General features: G+C 34.8%; 1 pseudogene; it reads right to left on the bottom strand.

Moving 5' to 3' along the window:
- Positions 1-7922: 7922 nt before the first annotated feature.
- Positions 7923-8041, bottom strand: LOC120608904 (uncharacterized; annotated as a pseudogene).
- Between the last annotated feature and the right edge of the window lie 632 nt (positions 8042-8673).

Genomic DNA, 8673 nt, shown 5'->3' with positions numbered 1-8673 from the left:
AAAAGTAAGTCAAGTTCACGCTGCCAGATGGGGAGAGGCCACCATGACTCTCTCCTGCAGTGGTTCCAATCTTCACGGATTGGCAGAATGCCTGGGATGCTTTTAGAAACCCCCATCTGGGTAGATCTGGTGCAGAAGCTCTGAGCCACCACAAGAATGTAACCCTTACTTTTTGTCGCTCTGGAAACTTGCGGAAATATTAGGCATAGCTTTGGATTTCCCACAATGCATAGGCAGAAAAATTCTCTGCTGGTTTTGATCCCCCAGTTTTACAGATGGGGAAGCTGAGCCCCAAAGAACACATGTCACAGCATGGACCAGGAGCCGGATCTTCCAACTGCAATCTGCTTCTCCTCGATGTCTCAGAGTTCGTGCAGCTTGAGGAGAGAGCCGGCGAGGAGAACGTCAGGCCCATTCAGGTGTCAGCTTAGTTTACGCTGGTCCATCCGACAGAATCTACTCTCGCGTTTCACGTGGGAAGACAGGAAACTGACCCCTTCTAATTCTAGTGTAGGTGTCATGGGCAGGTGGGAGTACCTCTCTCAGTAGCCACGCACACCATGGGATGCAGTGAGAAGACTGAATATCTTTAAACAGATGGGAGTGGACTCAAAGCTTCCCTGTCACATTCCTCCCACCTTCTAAAATTTAAGTTACTGCTGTTTAATGACTCTCCTTTCCAGCAGCCTGTCAGATGTGTTGCCGAGCAAAGCAGCACCTTCTGGGAAAATAAAAAACCATCTTTGAATTAAACCCTTTGAATGTATACGCTTTTCAAAAAGATAGTTCACTCGCTAATGGTATCTATTTGACCTGTGAATTGACACCGTTAACGAGGTGGGTCAGAGAGTTATTTTTGGAAAGGCGTTAGTTATGAAAATGATATGCATATTTTTGGAGATAAAAGGGCTTGATTTTGATAAAAAATTGAAATGGAAAGAGAGAGGAAGAAACACTGATAACCCCAAAACTCCTGGTGTGGTATAAATGTTACTGCCGGTGACAGAAAGTGGAATGGGTTTGAAATAAAAATAATTAATTTCCTTGCTTCCTGGTCCTGGTTAAGAGGCTAAGACCACAGACACTCCATGGATCACAGTGAGATTTATCATTTAGTTGTAACAGATTTTCATAAATGGGCTTTAGAACTGGATTTTATATATTAAAAATTGAGTGCCACAGATAAAGAGCAATTTGAGTTACAATCGCTTGGGTCTTTCTGGTCCATCTAGCGAATGGACCACGTGATGGCTGGGAGCGGAGAGTTATTTTCACAGGTACCGTACATCCACTTAACTTGACGGGCTGGGCCTCGTGGGAACTTTTTTCTTCCAGTCGAAAATGTTGTTTAGAGCACAGACTCTCCTGTCGTCTCCAAAGTCTGGTTTTCTTGGTCACCGAGGCTGACATTTTCCGTGAATTGGTTATGATAAAGACCTCTCTTGCCTGCCTGAAGAAGGAGACGTAGAACTTCTGGGTACTGGTGCTTCATATTAAATACTAGGGGACTCGTTACTGCTCTGAGTATAATTCTGCCGGAAATGTGTTTGCCACTGGCCATTGTTCATCTTCTATTCCAGCTTAAAAAGAAATTCCAGTGCAAATAGCTTTAGCATTTTTCTGATGATAAAAATACTAATGTTTATTGTTAATGTTTATTTTAGAACCTGTAGGAAGGTATATTTAAAGAAACATCCCTAGAATCCCCACCCAAGGAAATCTACCATTAATATAATCTTTTGATGTACAGTCATCCAGGACTCTTTTTTATGCTTAAAGATACTTAAATCTACAGACATATACTTAAACTTAAGCATGATGCCATACACACCTTTGCAACCTGCTCTGTCTGTTTAACAGCGATGTGGACCTACTTTGCTAATGCTTTGATTTTTTTATTACCTGCATAGTATTTCATTATCTAGATGATCTGTAATATATTTAATCAACATCTTATTGGTGGATGTTTGGATTGGTTTTAGTTTTTCATGATTAAAAAGAAGACTGCAATGTATATCCTCGAAACTGTATCCTTACAGACTTCTTTAGGACAAATTCTTAAAAGAGTTTCTGGGAAACAGGTGTGCAGTATTTTGAGCTTTTAAAACATAGTGCTCAACTGCCCCATACTCTATCTTTTAAATCTTTGCCAAGAGAAGTGGGAACTCGTTGTTGTTTTAATTTGCGTTCCCTTAATTGTTAAGGATTTTGTTTTTGTTTTCTTCACACTTGATTTATTCTTTATTAGATCAACTCATCAGGTTGAGATTTTCATCTCTTGCTTATTCTCTGTTTCCTGTTCCTAGAAGAGGGCTTGACACACAGAAGTAGCTCAAACATTTGTTAAATGTCGCAAGGATTACCTTTCCTGTCATTTGCTCACTTTTTTTCTAAAAGGTGTTTGTATTTTTATTATTATATTTGAAGAGTTTTTTAATATGCTAAAGATATTAGCTCTTTGTCACATACAGTGCAAGTAGTTTTCCCCTTTTGCTTTTTATGTTTTAACTTTGAGGATTTTCATTTTTGCATGTAGAAATATTAATATTTTACAAGGTCAACTGTATCAGTGTGTTCTTTAGTTTTGCTTTTCCTGTGCAGCTTGAGAAAGGGTTTTCTATTTCTAGAATGCTAAACCTGTAATCTCGATTTTTTTCCTAATTACTTCTAATGGTTTCATTTCAGACCTTTAAATTATTAATCTAGGTGAACGTGTGTTGATGAAAGGTAGGGATTTGCCTTGAATTTTTTTTTCTCCCAAATGATTTGCCAGTTGTCACAATAATCTCTGTAAGACCTTTGAAGACCGAGAGCCAGAGAAATAGAACTAACATTTATTGGAGGGGCTTCTTGCTCTATGTATCCCCTGACAGAGTCCTGCAAGGTAGATGTTATCTCCAGTTTTCAGACCAGGAGACAGAGGCCTAGAGAGGTAAGAAGTTTGTTCAGAGTCACTTAGTAAATGCAGGCCCACTGGCCCGATGGCCCCTCCTCCCCGCCTCTGTGTATGTCAGTGCTGGGAGTATTCTGCCCAGTGGTGGGGCTGCAGGAATTTGATAGTTGCTAATAGAAGGCTATGTAAGCTATTGAAAAATGAAATTCTCAAGTTAGATGTTTAGAGAAAAGTAGTATTTTCGAGAAGGAAATTTCCTAATATCTTATACGGTCCCCGAAACATATTTCTTGGCTCTTGGACTTGATGTTGCCAAAGATAGTACAGCAGTTAGAAGAAGAGAGTGTGCATTTTAAGCACCTAACATGGAATGAAGGTTAACATGTGAAAAATGAGGATAATGATTGTTATTTGAGATATGTAAAATGTACTCAAAGTCATAAGTATTTGGCAATTCTAGAATGGCAAGCATTATTATTTTATTGTTATAATGCAATTTGCTCTGTCGAGCTGGGGCCTAGCATGTAAAATGATGTTGTTAAACAGTGATGTTTTGTTCAGTAGTTGTGCTTTGTGTGTAGTTTTTATGCAACAGCAATAATTTACCATAAAGCTCTTTCCAAATCGTGAGCTAAATGTGAATAATAATTTAAGCATATTTTAATGATGCTAAGAATTTAAATTCTGCAACAGCATTAATTACTGACAAGGTAACATACTTCTTAACACCTAAAGTGATGTAAAACAATTATGCCTTTTTAGAGGCTTGTGGTTATGCATATGGGCATATGAATCTGCATTTTTACATTCAGTTATCTTAATTATTGGACACAATTAATTTCAAACAGAAATGTGGACAGAATAATAATTTTGTGTTTTATAAGAACAAAATGTATTTTATGTATTATATAAGTATATTTTATTTGTATAATTATGAACAATATATAACAAATAATGTAAAATATATAACTAAATCCTATATAATAGATATTATAAAGCAAATACTACATAGCCATATTATATAGTAAGTATATTGCATATATAAATTGTAAATTATATAAAATATATGTTATTAATAATATTTGCATTTAGAATTGAAAGATGATATGGTGTCATTTTTTGCAAATATTTTCTTCTGGCATGGCTTGCTTTTTCATTTTCTTAGCAATGTCATTTGAAGAGCATATACCTTAATTCTGATGGAATTCGATTTTGATGGAATTTGATTTATCATTATAGTTAATACTTTCGCATCCTAAGAATTGGTTGGCTCCATCAAGGTTGTGTAGATTTTCTCCTGTATTTTCATCTAGAAGCTTTATGGTTTAGCTTTTACTTTGAGGTCTATGATCTATTTGAAATGAATTATTCTGTCCCATTTCTACACATATGTCTCGTGGTAACACCACTTCACCTTAACTATTGTAGCTTTACAGTAAGTTTTGAAATCAGGCTGCACAAGTCTTCCAACTTCATCCTTTTATTCAGAGTTGTTTTGGCTATTTTTGGTATCGCTATATAAATTTTGAAGCAGCTCGTAATTGGTACAAAAATGCATGCTGAGATTTCTATTTGAATTTTTGTCATCTCTGTAGATCAGTCTGAGAGAATTGACATCTTAACAGCATTGAGAATTTAAGTCTATGAACATGGTATATTTCCCCATTTACTTAGGACTTTTAAAATTTCTCTCAGGAATGCTTTTGAAGTTTCAGTGTATGGTTCTGTACACTTTTGATTAAATTTATTCTTAAGTATCTTATGTATTTGATCTGGTATACAAATGGTATTTATAAAAATTTCATTTTTCAATTATTTTTTGCTTATGTATAAAAATAGAAATTATTTTTATATATCAATCTTGTATTCTGGAACCTTGTTATATTAATTAATTCTGATGATATTTACAGTAAATTCCTTAGCATTTTTCTATGTAGATAATTATGTTGTCTATGTCTCCCTTTCCAATTCTTTGTCTTTTATTTATTTTTCTTGTCTTATCGCATGGCCATATTTTTGACTTTCAGTACAAAAGTGAAAAGAACTGGTGAGAGCAGTTTTTTTTTTTATCATGAATGGTTGTTCAGTTTTGTCCAATTTCTTTTCTGTATGTATTAAAATGATCTGATGATTTTCTGCTTTATTATATAATATGGTGAATTACTTTGATTGATTTTTAAAAATTGAATCAATATTGCATTCCTGGATGAACTTCACTTTGTCATTATATATTGTCACTTTTATTTATTCCTGAATTTTTAAAACTTTTTTTTGAGCAATATATTCATGAGAAATATTTCTCTGTCATTCTTTTTCTTATAATGCATGTGTCAGGTTTTGGTATTAGGTTTATGCTGGCTTAATAAAATGAGTTGGGAAACATTTTTTCCACCTCTGTTTTCTGAGAGAATTTGTATAAAATTGACATTATTTCTTAAAGTTTGCTCATGTCTGGGTAGAAACGCTAGTGAAGAATGGAATAAACCTCTGAAACTCCACAGGTGTTGAAAGTCGACGAGTCTTGATGGATCAGAGCAAGGCAGTTTATTATTTATAGCACAGCAAACAGTCGGAGCATTCTCTGCCTCAAGTTCCACAGGGTGACGTGATTTATTGAAGCCAGTTAGATGGCTATGCATGCAATGGTTTCTATGCTGTAGTTAGAAACCCGGAGCCAAAGGCTCAGTACTCTTTTTTATTGGCAAGCAGCAAACAAGCCAGTACACTCCCCGTGGGGTGAGTAGATAGATTCATGGCAGTTACTCTGTGGTTGCTTTGACCTATTTAACTGCTTGTGTAACCGGCCACAGCAACTGCCCAGTGCTAGGGTTGTTTAGGCATTGCAACATGGCATACTTAGTTAGGAAATTCAGAGGTGCTCAGGGCCCATGGCAGATTGCCTCTCCCAGCAAAATCACCTGGGAATGGGGTTTTCTTAGGGAGAAGGTTTTAATCACAGGTTCAATTTCTTTCAAAGAGATTGAGCTATTCTGATTTTTTTTTTTTCTTGAATAAGTTTTGGTAATTTGTGTCACTTCAGGAATTTATTTCATCTAAGTTGTTGAAGTTTATTGACATGAAGTATTCATAATAATTCTTTGTTATTCTTTTACTATCTGTAGGCTCTATTGTCATTCCTGATATTGATAATTTGTGCTTTTTAAAAAAATGTATTAGCCTTGCCAGGGCTTTATCAGCTTTGTTGATTTTTTTCCTAAGAAACAAACTTAGACTGTTAAGTTTCTCTATTTTTTAGACTATTTTCTATTTCACTGATTTCTGCTTTTATCTTTGTCTTAGTTGATGTTTAATGTTTTTCTAGCTTCTTAAGATGAAACTTCAAATCTGATTGAAGTTTTTAAATCTTCTTTTTTCTAGAATAGGCACTTAAAACAATAGTTTTCCCTCTGAGCCAGCTTTAGATGCATTCCACAAATTTCAATCCTTTGTGTTGTCATTATTATTCAGTTGAAATATTTTCTATTTCTCTTGTGCCTTCTTCAATCCATAGATTACATAGGACTATGTTATTTAAGTTTCAATGCTTTTTCTAGATATATTTTTTATCAATTTTATTAATTCATTAATTTTAAATTTAATTTCATTATGGGTGGACTCTTTAAGATCTCAATCTTTTGAAATTTACTGAACTCATTTTAATGCTTAGCATATAGTCTTGGTGCTTACATTCTGCATGCACTTGTAAAGATGTGTATTTTGATGTTTGGTTTTATCATTCTGTAAATATTAAGTCAAACTGGTTTATAATATTGTTCAGGTCTTCTCCCTCCTTAATAAATTTTTGTTTACTTGTTCTATCAATTACAGAGACATTGATATCAGAGTCTCCAACCATAAATGTAGGTTTGTCTTTTCTCTCTTTAGTTCTGTCAGTTTTTGAAGCTCTTTTACCTTGTGCATACATATTTGGAATTACAGGTCTTCTTCATGAAATGTTTCTTTTATCATTATGAAATATTTTTCTTTATGTCCTGTAATATTTCATTTCTTAGCATTTAAATTATTTGATAATTATATCGGTACCACAGATCTCTTATGATTACTATTTGCATGATATATTATTTCCCATCCTTATCCTGTCAATTTGTGTCTTTATCTTTACATTCAGAATAATTGATAATATTGTTATTTGTTTACTATTTGTGACTTCTGGTTTTTGGTCCTCGGTTACTCCATTCTTGCCTTAAAAAAGGGGATTAATAAAATACTTTTTAGTATTCTATTTTATTTTCTGTATTGACTCCTTGGCTACATTTTATATTATTGCTTCTTTAGTGGTAGCTCCTGGGGCCAACAATATGGGTCTTTAACTTATCAAAGTCTTGGAATTGTTATTGTTCTGCTTCATACTTCAGTCTTCACATTTTATATCTGACACTTTCCACTTCCTACTTCACCCTTTTCACCGAACAAACGTAAGAACTTTCATACAGTTTAGTTCCATTTACCCACATCTTTTCCTCTGTGGGATAGTTGTCAGGTAGTCTACTTTTTTTATAATTATAACCTGCAACTTACAGTGTTATTATTTTTGCTCTAAACCATGTTTTTAAGACTTCTAAGGAGATCTAGAGAAAAAAAGACGTGGTCTTTTATACTTATGCATGTATTTACTTTCGCTGGTATGCTTCATTTCTTTCTATATATCGACATTCATTTCTCTTCAGTCTGGAGAACATCTTTTACCCTTTCTTGTTGTGCAGTATGATGGTGATGAATGTCTTCAACTGTAAGAAAAATTGAAAAGTGTTCATTTACTCTAATATTTGAAGGTTATTTGCAGTGTTATGCATTAACTCTCAGAGTCCCACTTCATTTTGGCCTATACTTTATAGTATTTGGTGGCTATTCTTCAAATGTTGTGTTTTGGGGTTATGGTTAATGCCTTGTGTCATTGACAAGAAAGTTTTCTTCTTCTTCTTCTTTATTATTTTTTCAGGCAAGGCAACCCTTGGTTGACCTCACAGATTGCAAGGACCTTGTCAGCTTACAATTCCTTATTTTTTTACGCCTACAGCACCTGGTCTTCCCAGGTGGTCTCTCATCCAAGTACTAACGAGGCCCGACCTTGCTTAGCTTCCGAGATCAGATGGGATCGGGCTTGTTCAGGGTGGCATGGCTGTAGTCTTTGTTCTTTTATTAAAATATATTTTTCGTAGGTTTTAAGCTGAGGTTAATATACAAAATGACTTTTTTCGTCATATCCAACTGGGAGTCCACACACTGAGTTTAAAATGGTTTCGGTCTAATTAGTTGTTGCAGGTGGATTTGAGGAATAAAAGGATAGGAATAAGAGCAAACGTTGTAGAAACTTCTGAGCAAAGTATTTAACTGTGAAATTTTATTATTAAGAATAATCTGATTCTAAAATTTATGTTGTGGCAACTCTATAATCAGCTATAGTCCTTATCTATCTACCTATCATCATCACCTATCATCACCTCCCAATAAGATGTGTATCACTCATGCACTATCTTATTTATTCAAAAATATTTATTGAGCACTACCTATACGCCAGGCGCTGTGTTAGTTCCTATTTTAAAAGGGCAGCATCAAGATGAGGAATGTTTGAGTAATTTTTACAAATGAAAATAACGACTCAAAGCGGCTGTCTACTGTCCTTTGCATAGAGTTGACACTCCACGCTCACTGACCAGTTAATGTGCATATTTCGGCAACTGGTTTTGGAATGGGAAGGGTGTCATCTTTCCTCCGTTGTCTATAGGGTCCTCACTCACCATTCACAGTTTGATGTTAAA

The sequence above is a fragment of the Pteropus medius genome, unplaced genomic scaffold (assembly GCF_902729225.1).
Source record: "Pteropus medius unplaced genomic scaffold, Ma_sr-lr_union100, whole genome shotgun sequence".
Taxonomy (NCBI): domain Eukaryota; kingdom Metazoa; phylum Chordata; class Mammalia; order Chiroptera; family Pteropodidae; genus Pteropus; species Pteropus medius.
This window is presented reverse-complemented; position numbering and strand designations above follow the sequence as displayed.